The sequence below is a fragment of the Ictidomys tridecemlineatus genome, chromosome 7 (genome assembly GCF_052094955.1).
Source record: "Ictidomys tridecemlineatus isolate mIctTri1 chromosome 7, mIctTri1.hap1, whole genome shotgun sequence".
NCBI lineage: Eukaryota > Metazoa > Chordata > Mammalia > Rodentia > Sciuridae > Ictidomys > Ictidomys tridecemlineatus.
The window spans coordinates 192,840,096-192,846,095 of record NC_135483.1 but is presented as its reverse complement, the minus strand read 5'-3'; the positions used below and the strand labels follow the sequence as shown (position 1 = coordinate 192,846,095).

At 38.1% G+C, this 6,000-nt stretch overlaps 1 pseudogene; it reads right to left on the bottom strand.

Annotated features, from left to right (window-relative positions):
• Nucleotides 1-2,846: 2,846 nt before the first annotated feature.
• Nucleotides 2,847-3,812, bottom strand: LOC101971605 (UDP-glucuronosyltransferase 1A8 pseudogene; annotated as a pseudogene).
• Nucleotides 3,813-6,000: the final 2,188 nt, after the last annotated feature.

Genomic DNA, 6,000 nt, shown 5'->3' with positions numbered 1-6,000 from the left:
TTTCCACAGGTGAAGAGAAGAACCTCTCCAACACCTGCCAGCCTGGGAGAGAATAGGGTTATGCTACGAAGTATACTGAACAGGCCAGAAGACAGTACTACAGATAAATAGGCATAGTCCATCCCTAAGATGCTGAGATAATGTATGAATTGTTCCTCACGAATTTAGCCACCATGCATTTTCCAAGAACATTAGTTTTGTATTTGTCAAGATTATTTCAGTTGCAAGTGACTGCATACAATTTTAATGTGCCTGGACCAATAGTATACTCATGTGTTTCAGTGAAGCAAAATAAGTGGTGAAAATACCAGCAGGGGGAATGATTTGCAGATGCTGTTCCATACCAAATCAATCTTACAAACTAAGAAAAAATATAGGAATATAATTAGATATTAAGTAAATGCACAAAACTGCCCTTTAATTACCAATAAACAGTTCAAAATAAATAAAAATAGCACTGTGCACAAATAATAAAATGCCTAGAAATATACTTTAAGAAGAAGATAAAATGCTTATGCAAATAAAATGAATTTTTTTTTTTACTGATGGACATTTAAAATATCTATAGAGTAATGCAAGGATACCAGGAGGAGGAAGGGAGGGAGGGAGAGGAAACCAACTGGGGAATGAAATGAACAAATTTTGTTTTGAGCATGTATGACTATGTAACAATAAAGCCCATGTTCTATATAGTTATAATATAACATTTTTAAAAGTCATCTCAAAAATAAATTCAAAGTAGACAGATTCTAATTTAAGCCAATTCAATGAAACAATTTTGTTTTACCAGATACATATTCTTCCAGATGATTGGACAATGCTGATTAGTGAAAGTAATTAAACATTAATACCTAATTGTATCTCAAAACAAAAAACCTTTGAATGAGTAAAAAGGATACATCTTCCTGAAAAGCAAGAAAAAAAAAGTGCCAAACTTCTCGAATAAATGAAAACATTTAATTTAGCCTTAACACAAATAGTTTGTTTTTATTTTTTGGACCTTGACAAAACAATTTAACCTTTTATGAAGCAGCATACATAAAGACAATCACCTAGGAAATTTAGAAACACAGATAGTGAACCACACATATTTGAACTTACCACAGAGCAACTTACTGAGAACACAGTAGTGACAAATAAACACATAAGTCAGTGGAAAAAAACTGAGAGTGCCAATACAAATGCAAAGAGCATAGAAAATAAAAACATATATATATATATATATATATATATATATATATATATATATATATGCATTTCAGTGCAAGGGATGAAGAATGGAGTTAGGATCAAAAGGAGTTGGCACATTCGGCTATCCGTTGACAAAACTAATAGAATTGGATTTTTGCAATGTGTATTTAAAGGCCTCTTTGCAGAAAGAAAAAAAATAGCAACACTGGAAGAGTTGAAAAAATAAAACATGATGTGGAAAAATGGTTCTCCATTTCAGGTCAGGAAAGACATAAAGGAGTTGGGATCCAGAACTCTTAAAAAAAAAAAACTTTTACAATTTAACTTCCTAAAATTGAAAATCCTTCTTGGCAAAAGACGAACAGCTCCTGGAAATTTATTCATAGCACATGTTTTAAAGTGGGATTAATATCCAAATAGAAGATTTTAAAAAACTAGTTGTAAAACAATTGATAGCCACATTAAAAATGACCAATAGATGAGAACAAGATATTATGAAGAAATGCAAATGCTCAATGCAAATCTCTGTGGAAAGTGGAAGCAAAAACCAAAGCAGTTACACTCAATGTTATGCCCAGAAATTTGACAAAACTTAAAAGTTGAATATCTGGAGCTGGAGAGCATGTAAAAGCAACAGCTCTCATACACTGCTGATCAAAGAGGATAGTCCTTAGGACTCGAAAGTTATTTAAACATAACATGAGATAGCATCTAACCAGCAGCTCTACTCCTAGGATGCTCCTAGGATACAAGGAAAACAGCAAGAAAGGGAAACACAAGAGCAGGCAGAAAACATTCTAGAAGAGTTGAAAAAATAAAACATGATGTGGAAGAAAAAATAAAGGAATGTGTTTTACACATTTACAGTATGGTTTACAGTCTGGTCCAAAGATGCGGAAAAAGTTTAAATATCTATCACTATTGGTTGATTCAAAAGAAAAACTGTTTAAAGTTTCAATGCAATTACTAAATGAACACATTACAAGTATTAGATTGTGAGCATGACTACAATACATTGCAAAGTGAAATACAAGGTGAAGAATTCATGTACATTTTATTATTAGATATTACTTATTTATACTTTTAAACCTTTATTTTTATTTATCCATTTCTATGTTGTGCTTAGGATTGAACACAGCACCTTGCACGTGCTAGGGGAGCACTCTACTTAGGATCGAACACAGCACCTTGCACGTGCTAGGGGAGCACTCTACTTAGGATCGAACACAGCACCTTGCATATCCTGGGAGAGCACTCGACTGCTGAGCCGCAACCGATGTTCCATTATTAGATATTACTTAATAAAACATGTGTAAACTTTGCTTTAGATACATGAATACATACAAAATAATTTCAAAAAAAGGAAATTATGCATAAAAAATTACTCAGAACACTTTCCTAAACAATTGGCAAAAAGGAATGTCTCACATGTGCTTCTTGGGATTTTTCTGTGGCAGATTTAGAGATTGAGCTTAGAAATGACACAAATCCCATCACTGATATGCACATAAATATCAATGAGGCCAGTTTTATAAAACTTGCTAACCCACAATGAATGAATAGAAACAAAACAATTGTTAACCCAGGAAAAAATTACAAATACAATGGATATTAATAAAGAATCACAGCTCAGGAAGGAGTCTTTCTTAACACCCAAAGCCAAGGTTCCCTCAGAGTACTAAGGGAGACACGCTTACCATGGCCAGTGGCTTCCCCTGGTGACAGTTGATTCCACCAATGAAGATCATGTTGGGCATCACAGGTCTGGGATAGTCCAAAACAAAGTCAGTTCGAAGCAACCAAATGGATACTTGGCTGAAGAGATCATATGGTGTGACAGGGGCTTGGAGAATTTCAGAGGCACTTTCCAAGGTGGTTTTCAAGAAATATGGGCAAAATAAATGCTCCGCTAAGTGGCTTATAAGGTTCTCTACTCTCTGCTTAAAAGTCATGGCATCTGAGAACCTCATTAAAAATCTGGGAATGTAGGACAGAGGACTGGGGCACTGAGCACCTTCTTCAAGGTAATGGCAGAATACTCCCCTGGTGAAGACCACAGATGGGAGTGAAAAGTACTTGGCAATAATTAGACCACACACGTCAAAAGGATCCATAAACACTGCATCAAAAGAGCTCTCCTGTAAGTATTCTACTAACTTCTTGTCATTAAACAAACTCCTACAGTGGGTAAAATGTAGTTCAAACAACCCCTTGTTTGATTCTAATAATGCAGACACTAAACTTTCAACAGATTTTTTCATTTTATCCTCAGCAAAAACTTTAAACTCATGTTCCAAGTCCTCCAAAGTGTAAGAAGTTGAATAAGTCTTCACTGTAAAATTCAGTGACTGTCCCAGTTGCCAACACAATTCTGGCATGACAGCAACCACCTCATGTCCTCTGTGGACTAGTGTCTCCACAACTGACCGCATGGTAAACCAGTGGCTGCCATCCATGGGCACCACCAGCAGCTTGCCTGCCTGGGCAGAGCCAGATGCCAGCAGCAGACACACACACAGAGGGAGGGTGGCAGGCAAAAGAGCAGGAGCCATGGGATAGCTGAGCCCCCGCAATCCAGCTGCTTGGACACAAAGCTCAAGGGATACAGTAGGCGGAAGTACAAGCATTTTATATACAGCAGTAATCCTGCATTTATCAATTCATAAAAATAATTATACACTGCCAGTAATTCACTCGGATAAGCAATGATTAATGAGTGACCTGTGTCGACATACCTGATGGGTATCCTTTCCAGAGAAGAATAGCTTATCATAATGTCAGGGGAGAATCACACCTCATTTAGCAATGTGAGAAAAGAAACACAATATAGAGCAATGACTTTGGACTTTACAACTCAAAAAGATGAAAGGAAAGTAAATATGAATCGATGCTGAACTGAGGTATTTTATCCAGAAGCAAAATTTGGTTTTATCTTCAGATTGCCAAAGGCTCTTTTCTCAGCAAGATATTGGCAACCCAGCTTCAAAGGAAACACTGAAGGTCCTCAGTCCTTCTCAGTGGCAGGAGCTTTATTCACAAACAAAAATGCCCTGGATCAACCTTTCTACACTTCCTGTTCTGTTTAACCCAGGTTTCGTGATCCATTTCCAAACCTTCTGAGACCTCTAAAATGGTACAATAGAATTTAGAGCATCGCGGACCATGCCAGGGATTACTTTTATGCTTATGTTCAGGTGTCAGTATAGAATTAACATTAGGTTTACCCCATGAGTTTGGATACATATATTTGTGTAAATGAATATATACACATACACACACACACACACACACACACACACAACACACACACATATATATTTGCCAATATGTAGGGTTAGGTTTAGGGTTTGGGTTAGAATTAGAATAGTGTTTTTCTTATTTGTTTTTTTTTTAATTATAGGTGACAGTGGAACATATCTTGACAATCATACATACATGGAGTATAACTTCATTCTTGTGGTTGTACATGATGTGGAGCACACTGGTCATGTATTCATATATGAACATAGGAAAGTTACTTTTGATTCATTCTACTGTCTTTTCAATTCTCATTCCCATCCCCATTCCAGAGATTTGATCCTCTGTGGCTACCATCTTTGGTAGCTCACTTTCTCTTGACACCTCCAGAACAGTAGGTCATCACCTACTCAGTGCTGGCCTCACCATTATGCTGATGCCTCTGGCTTTCTGAATGATTTCATGTATGGCCAGAGATTTGGACCTCTGCCATGGGCCCACGACCCATGGCCCTCCCTCAGGGATCAGTGTGCTTGTGTCCCACACTCCACTGAGCACTCCTGTCACACAGGACAGACATTCTTCGTGTTCTCACCCTCCTCCCACAGGACCCACACCATGCCCTGCACAGAGAAAGAACACAAGCACAGTTAGCTGTACTGGACTCAACTGCACTGGGTAAAGAACATTCTATGGAAGGCCTTTGATGTCCTCCCATATAAAGAAAGCAAGCCCAGGCTCCATTTTCTTCTTTTTAGTGTGGAACCTCCATCCATGTGATTGGCTAGCATATTCTGCCCTAATTTTAAAAAATATTTCCTGTATTCTGTTGGTTTTTTTTCATCACTCTATTTTTCTTAGCATATAGTACTCAGCCAGCCCATTCCACCGAGGGGAACCCCATTACCACCACTGGTGCAGCACGTGGGCAAGGAAGAACTAAACATACAGCTGAAAGGTTTGATGCTGTTGCTGCCTCTTGCCCAGAGACACACAGGTAACACAGCTGAGGTTTGAGTATCCACTATGCCTCCCAATACCTGCTGTAATCCAGAGCTAGAAGGCCCAGCAAGAAATCCCTCCATCTCAAATACCTTAAAAAAGACTAACTTCAGATTCCTTAATGCTAGTTTTTTTCTCATTTCACTATTATTATTATCTGTTTTGATTTGATAGCACTCCCCTCACTATTTGATATTGCACTCCTTAGTTCAAGTTTATGCATGCTTTTCTTTAATGTAATGTGCTACTTGGAAGTCTGTGTCATGCTCTCAGCATACACTGAAGATGAGAGAAGCTAATGAGCAGAAACACCAGCAATCTGCACATAAGCCTCTGATGCCAGGATTCAGAGAGCTGCAGACAGGTAAGCACTAAGGCAAGTGGAGACTCCACCTGGGCTACCTGTTACCAAAGTATCACAGGAAAGAAAACAATTGAGGTGCTCCCGGAAGGATCCTCAAAGTCTACCGCATGTTTCTTCACCCATCTTAGAGACTGGACGGCTGTCACGAGCCATGCATGAGATGTGTGTGTGGAATATTGTGCATAGTAGCCAAATGAGGGGATACG